This window comes from Podarcis filfolensis (genome assembly GCF_964270895.1).
Source record: "Podarcis filfolensis genome assembly, chromosome: 10".
In the NCBI taxonomy this organism is placed as follows: Eukaryota; Metazoa; Chordata; class Lepidosauria; order Squamata; family Lacertidae; genus Podarcis; species Podarcis filfolensis.
In genome coordinates this window covers 74343336-74359115 of record NC_139612.1, presented here as the reverse complement: position 1 = coordinate 74359115, position 15780 = coordinate 74343336, and the positions used below count along the sequence as shown (strand labels likewise).

The 15780-nt window shown below is 43.3% G+C and overlaps 3 protein-coding genes and 1 long non-coding RNA gene across 5 annotated transcripts in view; 2 read left to right on the top strand and 2 right to left on the bottom strand.

Annotated features, from left to right (window-relative positions):
* Window positions 1-15443, bottom strand: part of LOC310743153 — a 187193-nt gene extending 171750 nt beyond the window's left edge. Inside the window, exon 1 of the long non-coding RNA XR_014538826.1 lies at window positions 15335-15443. This is a non-coding gene — a long non-coding RNA (uncharacterized lncRNA). The remainder of the gene's footprint in view (window positions 1-15334) is intronic.
* Window positions 1-15780, top strand: part of PPP6R2 (protein phosphatase 6 regulatory subunit 2) — a 1004265-nt gene that overhangs the window by 356266 nt on the left and 632219 nt on the right. The gene's annotated exons all lie outside the window — the stretch shown is intronic.
* Window positions 1-15780, top strand: part of LOC310742923 (uncharacterized protein) — a 177435-nt gene that overhangs the window by 53126 nt on the left and 108529 nt on the right. The gene's annotated exons all lie outside the window — the stretch shown is intronic.
* Window positions 1-15780, bottom strand: part of LOC310742944 (uncharacterized protein) — a 47463-nt gene that overhangs the window by 15837 nt on the left and 15846 nt on the right. The window contains exon 1 of one of the 2 annotated variants that reach the window (XM_083572886.1): window positions 11623-11923. The exons of the other annotated variant lie outside the window; for it this stretch is intronic. The gene's annotated coding sequence lies outside the window, so the exon portion shown is untranslated. Of the gene's footprint in view, window positions 1-11622; window positions 11924-15780 lie in introns of those variants that run through there. 2 annotated transcript variants of the gene reach the window in all.

Here is a 15780-nt window from a genome sequence, read left to right as displayed (position 1 = left end):
ATGGTGAACCTACAAGGGACTCTATAAAGGGCTTTTGTGCCCCCCATAAGGGAAGAAGGGCAGCTTTTGCTTACAACAGATGGCACCCCAGATGGGACCTTTGGTTGGCCGGATTCTGGGGGCAAGGAAGGACTGGTGATCCAGCCCGCACCAGACCATTTGCCAGGAGGAGCCACCAGTCCTCTAGTGACCCCAGGGTCTGGAAAGAACTGGAGTTCCAGCGGGGCTAACCAGAGGAAGCAACGCTTGATCGGACCAGCCACAAATTGACTTATTTTTAAAAATAATCGTTATTGATTTAAATTACACACATATACAAAGAATTTGGAATCTCATACTGCATCTCCCCTTCTGATCTGCTCCCCTTTTTCCCTCTTTCGGCTTATTGCCATCGCACCACCAGTCCCTGGGCTCTGAGCCTTCTTCCCTTGTGGGTCCCCCAGCTGGTGCCTCCCCCCCCCTCACCAGCCAGTCCATGACAACAACAGCAGCCACAGCACTGTGTTCCTCTGGTAGGAAAACTCCCGAGTAGCATGATTGAAGCAAAACTTCTGGGACTATGGAAAAATACTATCTTCCTCAAACCCCAGAATGAGCAGGAGCTCTGGGGTTGCCCCATGGGGTTCATGAGTGAAGATAGCCCCCCCAGGAGACTTCCCTGGTACCTGCAGCCCCTCCTCCCCCCTCTTGAAATTAGGCTTGGGGGAAAATATCCCATTCAATTTCAGTATTCCAAGTTTTCTTCAGAACGCGCAGGAGGCAGCGATGAAGTTCTGGTGAAGAAGCAGTGCTGGGAGATCATGCGGTGGGGGGGTGACAGAGTTTGGTGCAAAAACCAGAGGTACTTTCATCTAAAATTATACTCACCATTGTGAGATGCTGCCTTTATTATTTCATTATTAGACAGTTTTACATATAAACACCAGAACTTCACATATACCTCATGCTTTTAGGAATGATTTCCTGCTGAGTTCATTGCTCAGAGTGGACTCTGAGAGGAAGACGTCCCACACTCCATACATCTAAATGGGTTCTCCCATGTGAGAGTCCTGGGATGTTCCTTGATCACTCCATTATAAATAAAGAACTTTTTGCAGTCTTTTCATTTAAACTGCTTCTCCTGTCCATGAGTCTGTTGATTTTGAACTTCCACTAAGAGTGAACCTCTATCTAATTTCCTGATATTTACCGTATTTTTCCCTCTATAACATGCAGATTTTCCCCCCTAAAAAGTGAGGGGAAATGTCTGTGCGTGTTACTGAGCGAATGTGTGGTTCCTGGAGCCGACTGGTGCGAGTGAAGGCAAAAATCAGGCAAATATCAAATCGTCCGGAGAAGGGAAGCCTTGAAAAGAGGAAGCTGCTGCTTTCCTGCATTCTGCCTCAGGGTCTTACTGCCCACCCGCTTCTGTTTCGTTACTGTGTTTGCTCAAACGGAACAAAGAGCAGAGAAAACCCCTCCCCTCCAGGCAAGCAGAGGGGAAAGCAGAGCGTCCTTCCCTCTAATTCCTAGGGACTCGCAGGCAACATGCAGGTGGGAGAGAGAGAGAGAGAGAGAGAGAGAGCTGGCTGGCCTGGGTGGGGGGGAACTTTTGCCTTCCTTTCCTCCCTCCGGTAAAACCCCTCTCCTGCATTGTTAGCCAGCTGCTTCTCCGCACACCCCTCTCGTGCTCCTTGTCCCTTCTGTGTTTTTCCTTCCCTCCCCACTTAAAACATGGTTACAAAGCACGGATCCACATGGATCCTCAGGATCTTTGCATTGGGTCACCCCAAATTCACCATCAGATCACATAGCAATGATCTGATGCAAAAACAGGGCTGCAATGGTGCAAAAACGTGGTTACAAAGCACGGATCCACATGGATCCTCAGGATCTTTGCATAGGGTCACCCCAAATTCAACATCAGATCACATAGCATATCCATGGCTACAACCTGCACCAAAAAAAACATGCACCCACTGTTGCCTGGATTTTTGCATTGGGCTACCCCAAACTCACCGTCAAATCACGTCTGTGGCCACAGCATGAAGCACAAAAATGATACATCCACTGTTTCATTCAGAATTTTTTTTTCTTGTTTTCCTCCTCTAAAAACTATGTGCGTGTTATGGTCAGGTGCGTGTTATCGACCAAAAAATACGGTATATGGTTTGTCTTTTGTGTGAGTTTGTTGACATGAATCAAGGCTTCCACACTGACTGAAGCTCCTTCTACAGTCCATACCTTTAAATGGTTTCTCCCCTGTGTGTCTGCTGATGTTTTCTAAGATTTCCACTCTGAGTGAAGCATTTACTCCATACTTTTAAATGTTTCTTCCGTGTGAGTCCGTTGATGTGTTCTAAGTTTTCCATTATCACTAAAGCTCTTTCCGCACTCCATACATTTAATTTGTTTCTTACCGATGTGAGCATGTTGATGTCTTCTTTTTTTTTTTTTTAAAATATTTTTATTTTTCCATATAAACACAATACAACAAACATAAACATACAAAAACAAAAACAAAACAAAAAACATGTATCATTTCATATCCTAATTTCATATCCTATCTTCCCCGACTTCCTCATGCTTCCCCTTTCTGTATTCCAAATTCTTGTCGATTGTTCAGCAAATCTTCCCTTATTTTAATTTAAATTTAGACTATTCTTCCTTATTTTCCTTGTCTTAACCATTGCTAATAGTAACCATTTACTTTCCAGTCCAACATCATTCTAACTTTCATTAACTTTATGATATTTCTTTAAATAGTCCTTGAATTTTTTCCATTCTTCTTGCGCTGCTTCTCTTCCCTGGTTTCGGATTCTGCTCGTCATTTCTGCCAAGCCCATATAGTCTATCACCTTCATCTGCCATTCTTCCAGTGTGGGTAGTTCTTGCGTCTTCCAGTACTTTGCAATGAGTATTCTAGCTGCTGTTGTAGCATACATAAAGAAAGTTATATCCGTCTTTAACACCCCTTGGCCGACAATACCCAAGAGAAAGGCCTCTGGTTTCTTGGGGAAAGTATATTTAAATACCTTTTTAAGTTCATTATAGATCATTTCCCAGAATGCCTTAATCTTCGGGCAGGTCCACCAAAGATGAAAAAATGTACCTTCAGTTTCTTTACATTTCCAACATTTGTTGTCAGGCACATGGTAAATCTTTGCAAGCTTGACTGGGGTTATGTACCACCTATATATCATTTTCATAATGTTCTCTCTTAAGGCATTACATGCCGTAAATTTTATCCCGGTGGTCCACAACTTTTCCCAATCAGCAAACAAAATATTATGACCAATGTCCTGAGCCCATTTAATCATGACCGATTTAACCGTTTCATCTTGTGTATTCCATTTCAGCAGCAAATTGTACATTTTGGACAAATTCTTAGTACTGGGTTCTAACAGTTCTGTCTCCAATTTTGATTTTTCCACCTGGAAGCCAATTTTACTGTCCAGTTTAAACGCTTCATTAATTTGATGGTAATGGAACCAATCTCTCACCTTCCCTTTTAATTTCTCAAAACTCTGCAATCTCAATTTGTCCCCTTCCTTTTCCAAAATTTCCCAGTATCTTGGCCACTTGGACTCCATATTTAACTTTTTAACTGCCTTAGCTTCCATTGGCGACAGCCACCTTGGAGTTTTATTTTCCAGCAAGTCTTTATATCTGTCCCAGACATTTAGTAGTGCTTTTCTGACAATATGATTTTTAAAACTTTTATGTGCTTTAACCTTGTCATACCACAAATATGCATGCCACCCAAAAATGTTATTAAAACCTTCCAAATCCAAAATGTCTGTGTTTTCAAGAAGTAGCCATTCTTTCAGCCAGCAGAAAGCTGCCGCTTCATAGTAAAGTTTAAAGTCTGGCAGGGCAAACCCCCCTCTTTCCTTTGAATCCGTTAGTATCTTAAATTTAATTCTGGGCTTTTTGCCCTGCCAGACAAATTTAGATATGTCTTTTTGCCACCTCTTGAAACAATCCATTTTATCAATTATTTGCAATGCTTGGAACAAAAACAACATTCTTGGCAATACATTCATCTTTATAACTGCAATACGGCCTAACAAGGAAAGCTTCAAGTTGGACCAAATCTCCAAATCTTTTTTCACTTCTCTCCAAGTTTTTTCATAATTATCTTTAAACAAATTCACATTTTTAGCTGTCATATTTATACCCAAATATTTCACTTTTTTAACCACAGTCAACCCTGTCTCATTCTGGAACCTTTCCTTTTCTATCTGTGTCAAATTTTTCTCCAAAACCTTTGTCTTAGACTTATTCAATTTAAATCCTGCCATTTGACCAAACTCTTGAATTATTTCCAAAACTCTTTTCGTGCTAGCTTCTGGCTCTTGCAATGTAAGTACTAAGTCATCTGCAAATGCTCTCAGTTTATATTGTTTAGCTCCGACCTGAATCCCTTTAACCAACTGGTCCCTCCTAATCATATTAAGCAAAACCTCCAGGACCGATATAAAAAGTAATGGGGAGATAGGGCACCCCTGACGTGTCCCTTTTTCAATCTTGAACTCTTCTGTAACCACATTATTTACAATTAGTTTGGCTTTCTGTTCAGAGTATATTGCACCTATACCATTTTCAAACCCTTGGCCTACCCCCATCCCCCGGAGGTTCTTCAACATAAAACTCCAAGAAATGTTGTCAAAGGCTTTCTCGGCATCCACAAATATCAAAACAGCTTTAGTGTTTATGTTCGCTTCCAGCTTTTCCAAAATGTCAATTATATTCCTTACATTGTTCGACAAGTGCCTTTTTGGGAGAAAGCCCGCTTGGTCCCCGTGAATCTCCTCCATCAAAACTCTCTTCAGTCTTTTTGCCAAAATATCAGCAAAGATTTTGTAATCCACATTCAATAACGAGATGGGTCGGTAGTTTTTAAGTTGGGTCTTTTCAGTCTCTGTCTTTGGTATAAGTGTAATGTAAGCCTCTCTCCACGTATCGGGTGCCCTTTTCCCCTCCATGATCTCATTGCAGACTTCCTTCAAAGGTTGTATCAATCCTTCCTTCAAAACTTTGTAGTATTTGGAAGTCAGTCCATCCGGTCCAGGGGATTTGCCCAGCGTCATGCCTTGAATGGCATCTTCTATTTCTTGTGCTGATATCTCCTGGTTCAATATTATCTTACTTTCATGCGAAACCTTTTTCAGCCCATTTTCCTCGAGGAACTGTTGTATGTCCATTTCTTTTTGCGGCCCTTGTGTGTAAAGTTGTCTAAAGTAGTTCTGAAAACAGTTCCTAATTTCCGCTGGGTTGCTTATGTTTTTTCCTTCCACTTCTATATTTGTTACCGTGTTGAGTTTTTGTCTCTTCTTTATTTGCCAAGCCAGTAACTTGCCACATTTATCAGCAGATTCAAAAGTCTTTTGTCTCATTTGTTTAATTCTCCACTCTAATTCTTGATTCATCAGTTCCATATATTGTGTTTGATGAAATTTGATTTCTCTTAGAATCTCTTGGGATTTTGGCTTCGATCTTAATTGTTTTTCCCCTTCTTTTATCTTTTCCAAAATTCTCTCCTTTTTCTCATTTTGCTTTCTCTTCTTTAAAGTATTTTGCTGAATCAAAAACCCTCTCATCACGGCTTTGCTTGCGTCCCATACTATTCTTTTTTCTACTTCAGACCTTAAGTTGATTTCAAAATAGTCTTTCAAGGTTTTTTGGGCCTTCTTACAGATCTCCTCGTCTCTAAATAAGGTGTCATTCATTCTCCATCTGAAGGAACCAGTTGTTGTTTGCCTCATCACCATCTTTACAGCATTATGGTCGGAGAAAGTTTTTGGGCAGATTTCTACTTTTTTTATATTCGGAGCCATACTGCTAGTCACCCAGATTTGGTCAATCCTTGTCCATGTCATTTTGGCTTCAGAAAAGAAGGTTCCCTCTCTTTCTAATGGGTGTTTTGTTCTCCAAATGTCAATCAAGTCCATATTGTCAGTCATTTCAAAAAAAGTCTTTGGTAGTCTTCCATCTTTTGTTATTACCTGTCTTTGTGCCTTGTCCATATTTGTTGAAACCACTCCATTCATATCTCCCATCAAGATTAAGTTGTAATCCATATGGTCCATCAAGATTTCATGCAACTTCTTAAAAAATTCAGCTTTCCCTTCGTTTGGTGCATAGATTCCCACTATCAAATACTTCTCTCCTTGGGATTGAATTTCAATTGCCAAATATCTTCCTTGATCATCTTTAAAAATTTGTTTCGGTTGCAATTTTTCTTTTGCATAGATCACCACTCCTCTCTTTTTTACTCTGTCTGAAGATATAAATTCCTGTCCCAGTCTTTTATTTATTAATAATTTTCTGTGTGCTCTTGTCACGTGGGTCTCTTGTAGGCAAATCAAGTCCAATTGGTCTTTCTTTAAGGCATGAAATATATTTTTTCTCTTCCTGGGAATATTTAAGCCATTACAATTCCAGGTTAGAAGTTGCAGAGCCATGATGGGATTATTTACTCCTTCCTCCTACAGCTCCCTGTTTTTGTTCCTCGTCTGTCGGTGGTACCGTGTTCGTGTCCAGTGATGGATGCCCTTGTCCTGGAAATGTCTCTTTCTGTAGGTCTTCTTCGTGTTCTCCCAAGAACTTGTCTTTATCACTTACAGTCTTTATTCTTCTCTTCTTTCCCTTATATTTAAAAGACAAGCCTTGGGGAAATTCCCACCTGAATGGTATGTAGTTCTTCTTCAGCAGTGTCACCAGGTCTTTATAATGTCCTCTTGCGTCCAAGATACTCTTAGGGATGTCTTTAAAGATCTCAATAAAAAAGTCTTCAATTCGAAGGGCTGTTTGGTAGTGCAGGTTCAATATTTTATCTCGCTCCTCCTTTGATCTTAAGGTAATAAGACAATCTCTGGGTCGATTTCTCTTCTGTCTTATTCCCAATCTAAATGCACTTTCTATCTTAAAATCTTCTTTCTTCAGCTCCTGCTTCCAAAAGTCAGAAAATTCTTTTGTCAAATCATCCACCAAGTTCTCTCCTTCCTTTTCCGGCACAAGTCTGATCCTCAGGTTCCTCTCCTTGCGTTGCAAATCCTGCATAGAGAGTGCCAGTTCATATTCATCCAATTTCTTGTAAACTGGTGGAAATTTTTCCTCCGCAGCAGTTGCAATTTCCTTAGCTTCCTCGGCTATCTTTCGTGTTGTAGATGAATCTTCCAATAATTTCCCAATTGCTTCTGCATTTGAGTTCACTTTATTCCCTAGGTCAGTTATACTTTTAGTATTTAGGTCAATTTTCCCAGAGATTTCTTCAATTTTTTTATTTGTTTCAGCAACTTGTACTTTAGTTTCAGCAACTTGCAATTTAGTCTCCGCACCTTGCTTTTTTAGTTCCTCCAAAGAGTCATTTATCTTCTCCAATACCTTGGCAAATGATTCTTCTGTAGACATTGCTTTCGCTTTTGGCTTTGCAGCCACTATAGTTCCAGAGGCTCCTGTTACAGAAGCCCTTCTTTGCATGTAAGTGTCAATTTTGTATTGTCTGCCAGATCTCAAGGTTGTTTCTTGTAACTCCCCTTTCTCTTTACCATCTGCCATAACAAAGTCTTTTAGTCAAGGTCATTCCCAGACTTTGAAACTCACAAACAAAGTTCTCAAATTTTAAACTCCACTTGTTGCTGAAACAATTTGTAGGTCCTCTAGGGGGCGTAGAGTCAGTTCTATACTTCTCAAAGTAATCCCACACTCTTCAAAAAAGAAGGAATAAAAGTTTCCTAGTCCCTTTCAATTTTTCTTTCCTTTTTCAAGGGGATCCCAGTCAATAGTGTCCTATAAGTAACTTTGTAATGCCACAGAAACAGTGTTTCAAATTGAAAGTAACCAAAGTCAATTTGAGATATTTTTTAGCTTCTTATAGCAACAGTCCTTAGCCGGTTCCTTTTCTCCGGCAGTCCGATCCCAGGTTAAAGAGCAGCGATACTTAATCCAATTCTTTTAAATTGGCAGGGAAACACTTTTAAAATCTTCTTCCCCCTCCTCCTGCCTTCGGGGGGGGGAGTTCTTTGCTTTGGTGGTGGATTTCTTAAATCCCGCAAATTTCCTCTCAAGCAGTTACAGCTAGAGTGCCTTTCGCTTTGATCTTGCTACAGAACGGAAAGCAGACTTCCTTTTTAGTGCTTGTCCGTCTCGGTGCCCAATTTCTTTACTTTTAGTGTCCAATTATATTTTAGCGGTCAATCCTACTCACGGATAGTTGTTCTTTTAATCCAATTTCCCGGGAAGAAGTCAGCGCTCTCCGCTAATGGCGACGTGGCTTCGCTTCGCAGGCTGGGTGAAGACGACTCTCAGCACCGCTCCAAGACCCCTCCGCTCCTCCGGAGCCTTTAAAAAGGCTATTTCGCAGCGTCGGGGGGGCGCAAAGGTGCCCGCCGAGTCTCCAGTTCACAGGCAACGCGCCTGTGATTTTTAAGGGTCCCCGCTTCGCCGTAGCTGACAGGACCCGAACCCACGAAGCAGATCTCTCCCGGAGCTCCGGTTGAGATCCGCCATTAAGCGCCGGCGCTGACCGGAAGTCGAGCATGTTGATGTCTTCTAAGGTTTCCACTATAACTGAAGCTCTTTCCACACTTCATACATTTAAAAGGTTTCATCCCTGTGTGAGTCTGTTGATGTCTGCTAAGGCTTCCACTATCACTAAAGCGCTTTCCAAACTCCATACATTTAAATGGTTTCTCCTCTGTGTGAATCCATTGATGTCTTCTAAGACTTCCACTATCACTAAAGCTCTTTTCACACTCCATACATTGAAATGGTTTCTCCCCTGTGTGAGTACGTTGATGTCTTCTCAGATGTCCACTCTGACTGTAGACATTTCCACACTTTATACATTTAAATGGTTTCTCCTCTGTGTGAGTCCATTGATGTCTTCTAAGGTTTCCATTATCACTAAAGCTCTTTCCACACTCGATACATTTATAAAGTTTCTCCCCTGTGTGTGCCCGTTGATGTCTTCCAAGGTTTCCACTATTACTAAATTTCTTTCCACACTCCATACATTCATATGGTTTCCCGCCTGTGTGAGTCCGTTTGTGCAATTTAAGTTTTCCACTCTGACTGAAGTTCTTCCCATACTCTCTGTGTGAGTTTTCTCTCTGTGTGAGTTTTCTCTCTGTGTTAGTCCACTGGTGTGATCTAAGTTTTGCATTGAAAGAGAAGCTCTTTCCGCACTCCATACCTTTAAGTGGGTTCTTTCCTTTTTCTGTTCGTTGATGTGAACTATGTGTGCTCATTCAGTGAAGCATATTCCACATTTCACACATTTTAATGGCTATTCCTAATGAAACGAAAGGTGCCCTGTCCCCCGCAATTCTGTCTTCTCCATCACCTCCTTCAGAGTGGGCAGAAAGGAAATCCTGTTTGGGTTTCAGGAAAGAGAACACAGAAAAAAGGGCACATCAACTGCCATTAGCACCTTCTCTTATTTCAACATCTCCTACATTCTCCCATGTCCTCCCCATGTTCCCAATTTTTAGGAAATGAAAAAGGTATGATGTCAAATGGTAGTAATGCATCAGCAACCTTTCATAATCCTCAATCATCTTTAATAACACAGCATGATCTTGGAATACTGTTGTCCTCTGAGACTGCCTTTCAAATCAAGTGATTGCCCCATTTCCACCTTTAGATCTTCAAGAATCACCTGCACAGTCCCACTGACCTCAGGAGGTCCATATGGACCATTTTGGGAGACCAAGGTCTACGTCTTTTCTGGGGACTGTGGTCTGGGTCAGTCAGAGAACTAGTGACAAGGCTTGGTGCTTGGGGTCAGCTGAATGGGTGCTCAGGGAAGCTCCTGTTCTTGGAGATGGACCTCTGTCTACATGCCTCACATTGCATGGAGAGAGCAGGAGAAGCAGAAGGAAAGCAGATGGCACATGGGAATCCCAGGCGGAAACACCCACCCCAATGGTTCTTTATATGGATGATGTGCTGCCTGATCCTGTGCTTGTCTTCTGACAGAGGACTATCCTAATCTGGCACTGAAAGGCAGGATATTCAAGGCAAGGAGATAACTGTACTTCATGGTAGGTAGGTAGCCATATTGGTCTGACACAGTTGAAGTAAAAAATTAACAAAAATAGTCCAGTAGCACCTTACGGTCTTGGGAGAAAAGCAATGAGAAACCTAGACAGCATCTTAAAAAGCAGAGACCTCACCTTGCCAATAAAGGTCCATATAATTAAAGCCATGGTTTTCCCAGTGGTGATGTATGGAAGTGAGAGCTGGACCATAAAGAAGGCTGATCGCCAAAGAATTGATGCTTTTGAATTCTGGTGCTGGAGGAGACTCTGGAGAGTCCCATGGACTGCAAGAATATCAAACCTCTCCATTCTTAAGGAAATCAGCCCTGAGTGCTCACTGGAAGGACAGATCCTGAACCTGAGGCTCCAAGACTTTGGCCACCTCAAAAGAATAGAAGACCCCCTGGAAAAGATCCTAATGTTGGAAAGATGGAGGGCACAAAGAGAAGGGGACGACAGAAGACGAGATGGTGGGACAGTGTTCTCGAAGCTACCAGCATGAGTTTGACCAAACTGCGGGAGGCAGTGGAAGACAGAAGTGCCTGGCATGCTCTGGTCCAGGGGGTCACGAAGAGGCGGACAACACTAATCGACAACAACAACAACAGCAACTTAGGGACCAACTAAGTTTGTTCTAGGCATAAGCTTTTGTGTGCATGCACACTTCTTCATATAGTGATGGGTAGTAGGAGATGGTAGTAGGAGTACCCTTCTGAGAAAAACCCCAGCCCACCCTCCCACGATATACAAGGGTCTGGTGACATCTGTCTCAGTGTATCTGAAGAAGTGTGCATGCACACCAAAGCTTATATCTAGAACAAAATTAGCTGGTCCCTAAGGTGCTACTGGACTATTTTTTAATTTTTTATTTCAACTGCGTCAGACCAACACGGCTACCTACCTGAATCTAGATATCATGGGGTGTTGGGGATAAGTAGTTCCTTTGGTGGGGTACATGTCCTGCACCTTCTGGGGTCATTTTTCCACCCTAGGTCCCCACCCTGCACTCAGCTCTCACCTGTGGCTTCCAGAAGCTGTCAGCATGCAACAGGGGTTCAAGCAACGGCTTCAACCGGCCGGCTAACCCAGGTGAGGAAAGCGGATGGGTCTCAAATCCTTGGGGGGCTGGGGAATTCTGCTGCACCTGAAGTCGAGCCCTGGTGGATGGAGAGGAGGAGAACAACCGTGAATCCCACAGTCCAGAAGACAGATTCTGCCCGTGCGGAAGAGGAAAGTGAAGGGCAGGTGAGGCACGTCCACCTGGAGGCTTGTTATCTAGTCCCAGGGTTACTCTGACATTGAATTATATATGAATTACAGTATTGAAATGCGCCTGCTCCCACTTCATATTCTGATATTACTCTACTCTGCTTGTCTGTCTCTTACTTGAGTGCTGTTTGGGCCCCTGCCTTGGCCCTGTGGACCTGAAGGAGCATCTTGACCCCCATCGCTCAGTCCGGACAGGGAGGTCCGCCTCCGAGGGTCTTCTGCTGGTTCCCTTGCTGTTAGAAGTGAAGTTCCAGGGAACCAGGCAGAGTCTGTAACCTCGTGTTACAGACGCTTCAGGTTACAGACTCTGCTAACCCAGAAATAGTACCTTTTGTTAAGAACTTTGCTTCAGGATGAGAACAGAAATCGCATGGCGGCAGCTGGAGGCCCCATTAGCTAAAGTGGTGCTTCAGGTTAAGAACAGTTTCAGGTTAAGAACGGACCTGCAGAACAAATTCAGTTCTTAACCCGAGGTACCACTGTACTATTATTATTATCATGTGATTTTTTGTAGTTATTTTGGAATTCGTACTGCAATATCAGCTCACAAAATGTCATGGGTGGAGAAAATCACATGGTTGCTGTAAACTATAATCCCACCCACAAACTCTCATTTATATACAGTATGTAAATCTGGGGGGGGGGTGTCATACATCTCACCTATGCTAATACAGGCAGTCTTTGGCCTGCACAGGCACACCCGGTGTGTAGAGCCTCCAGCCACAGGCACTGTCTATCATGAAAATAGGTCCTTTGACTGGGAAGATTCATGCAGTCACTTTCATTGGATGATGATGGGTTGTATCTCAGCTTGTCAGTCACTCTGACATTGCCTACAAAGAATAGGGGGAACAGAAATGCTTTTGAGGTGCAACTTCTGTATCAATCCTGAGAGCCATTCCATGAACTCTACACCCCTGTTTCTGATGACAGGTGTACATTATCCTCAGTGGAAAAGACAATAAAGATGGAAGCCTGAGAGAGAGGAAAAGGTTTCTGGCTGCTTCCTGGGTGGGATTGCGGAAACCAAGAGCCGGTTCTGAGAAGGCCTCCCCCCTCCCCTCTTCCTCTCGGATTTCCTCTCCTCTCCAGGGGACCAGTGGTTGGACTGGGCAGAATGGCTGCGTCTGGACAGGGCAGGGGCTTATGGGGTGGGAAGAGGATGGAGCTTGCAGGAAGGAAGGGGTGGGGGGACAGGACCCCCACTTTCCAGGGATCCCTCTCTGGTCGCCTTGAAGGGAGAGTCGATTGCCACCAGGTGGAACAAGATGGAAGCCCCCAACAAAAGAAGACCCCAACTTTTATTAGCTGCTAATCCCCCATGCTACACCCCCAAGACTACATCATTGACACATCACACAGAGGAGGGGTTCAGGGAGAAGAAGAAGAAGAAGAAGAAGAAGAAGAAGAAGAGGAGGAGGAGGAGGAGTTTGGATTTGATATCCTGCTTTATCACTCCCTTTCAGGAGTCTCAAAGCGGCTCACATTCTCCTTTCCCTTCCTCCCCCCCAACAAACACTCTGTGAGGTGAGTGGGGCTGAGAGACCTCAGAGAAGTGTGACTTCTCTGAAGGAGGAGGAGTTGTGGTGGTAACCTGAGGGTCTTCTCACCTGTCCGGTTCCTCCTTTCCCCTCCCCATGATTACATTCCTGAGGACAAAGGGGAGTTCACTGTTTTCTGCCCCCAGAGGGAAGGGCTGGTCACTGTCCTGTGTTTCAGTCCCTACTGAATGCACTTCCATATGCAGGTCCTTTGTGAGTGGAATGATCTTCTGTCCAGGACCATCAAGGTTGGCATGCCAACTGGGTAGGGCACGCTGCGGACAGGTTGGCTGCCTTGTGCCAAGCCCCCCCCCCCTTGATAGTCCTTCGCTCATGGTGTAAAATAAAAGTTGAACGGTGCAGATCCGATGTATGGCTGATTTTCTATCAATTTGTAACAGAAGCATTGCGTATGTCGTGTGTGAGTGTGTGTTGTGTTTGTACAAACTGAATGATTGGGGGGGGGGGGGGTCCTGCCTGCAACACATGAATCCCAATCCCAAAGAAGGGCAGTGCCAAAGAATGCTCCAACTACCACACAATTGCACTCATTTCACACGCTAGCAAGGTTATGCCTAAAATGCTACAAGGCAGGCTTAAGCAGTATGTGGACCGAGAACTCCCAGAAGTGCAAGCTGGATTTCGAAGGGGCAGAGGAACCAGAGACCAGATTGCAAACATGCGCTGGATTATGGAGAAAGCTAGAAAACATTTACTTCTGCTTCATTGACTACACAACATCCTTGTGACTGTGTTGAACACAGCAAACTATGGCAACTATGGAGCTCCAGGGCAGGGAATTTAAAATGTCTATATAAGGGCAGGCACGCCTTGGTTCGGGGTCCTCCTCAGAGGAGCACCCTGTTGATCAATAAAGATCAATAAAGATGAGGCTTACTAGCTGCTTTGCTTCTCAGTATTCTCTGGTTAGTGTCTGTTATTTCCTCCTACCGATGGAGAACCTACAAGGGACTCTATAAAGGGCTCTTGTGTCCCCCATAAGGGAAGAAGGGCAGCTTTTGTTTACCACAGATGGCACCCCAGATGGGACTTTCGGTTGGCCGGATTCTGGGGGCAAGGAAGGACTGGTGATCCAGCGCGCAGCAGGCCATTTGCCAGGAGGAGCCACCAGTCCTCTAGTGACCCCAGGGTCTGGAAAGAACTGGAGTTCCAGAGGAAGCAACGCTTGATCACGCCTGCCACAAATTGATTAATTTTTTAAAATAATCTTTATTGATTTAAATTACACACATATACAAAGAATTTACAATCTCATACTGCAAAAAATTTTTTTTTAAAAAAATAGAAAAAAGGAAAGAAGAAAATAGAGAAAAAGAAAGAAGAAAAAGCAGATTTAAGTGCATAAAAAACCTTAATCTTCCTAATTAAATAAAAAAGACTTCTGACAAAATGAGTCTTCCAATCATTCTCATTGTACTGTTTATACTGCCGTTGTTTTTCCCACACAGGTTTATATTCTTTAATATTGTTCCGGTCTACTCCACAAACACTATTTGTTGTGTTTACAAGTATCACTCAAGTTCTGCTAATATGGTGTGGTTGGCACAATATGATCTTATATAATCCTTAAATATTCTCCCTTCTCCAAGTATTTTCCGGTTCAATACTCCTCTAACTCTTCCCGTCAGTTTTGCTAGTTGTAAATATTCTGACATGAGTATAAGGCTTCTCTTGGTGATGTCCACAAGGGTATTTTTGGCTCAAGTATTCCTCTATATTTACTCCAGATTTTATATAACAATTTCCTTATCACATGGCTCAAAAATCCCCTGTGGACCTTCACTTTTTCGTATATTAAAGAAGAGTGCCATCCAGACCAATTCTCGTGGCCTTCCAAGTCTAATAGGTCCATATCTTTTAGTGTAATCCAGTCTTTTATCCAAACCAATCCTGCCGCCGCATGGTAGAATTCCAAATCTGGCAATGTGTTACGGAAAGGGGGGGGCATGTCTTCTTCACCTTCTTCTTCGCTACAATATATCAATTTATTTCCAATTGTCAATGTCAAAAGGGACTAAAATTTATAAAATTCATAGAAAATCAACGTGCCAATTTGCTCAATTTCTCTAGGACTCCATCACACCTCCCCTGTCCTCCATAATCCCTCAAGCAAGGTGTCAAGACCCTAATCCTGTCAAATCACTCTGCCAAGCCTTTCCTCCGGGCAATGCCAGGTGGCAGACTATGCATACATGGACCATTGTCTTCTCATCATCGGCACTCAGGATGTGCTTATCTGCGCATATCTCCAGCTCTGCATATTCCCCCCTCCCTCCTCCATATGTTAATCCGGTGTAACCCAACCTCTCCTTAATGTATTCATGATGTAATCTGTGTAACCCAACCTTTCCTTAATGTATTCATGATGTAACTGGGATGTGTTTTGCACTGTATTCTGGGACATGGGGGGAGTTTCAAAAGTTCATGTCACCCCTTTCTCGCTGTTCAATCTTGCCTTGAACCTGTTGCGCAATAAACTTGGATCTTCTGCAATTTGCTCCTGTCCGGCTGAGCTCATTTTCTTCCGCAGGGACCCACGGACTTAGTCCGATGAGCTGGGTGGCAGAGTAGCCCCGCACCCAGATTTTAGCCGTAACACAATGCAAAACCTCCTCTCTCCTTTTGATCTGTTAATAAGGTAAAGGGTAAAGGGACCCCTGACCAGAGCGCTACCTATTTATCTACTTGCACGTTGACGCGCTTTTGAACTGCTAGGTTGGCAGGAGCAGGGACCGAGAAACAATTCTCGGTTTCTTTCTACTCCATATAAATCTAGATATTTCCCTTTTCCACTCCTGAAACCAATTCATTTCTCCTAAGATGGGCCTTGTTTGGAATAAGAAAATCATTTTGGGGAGGATATTCATTTTCACAACCGAGACTCTTCCCCAGAGTGAGAGATGGAGTTTGGTCTAGGTTTCCAT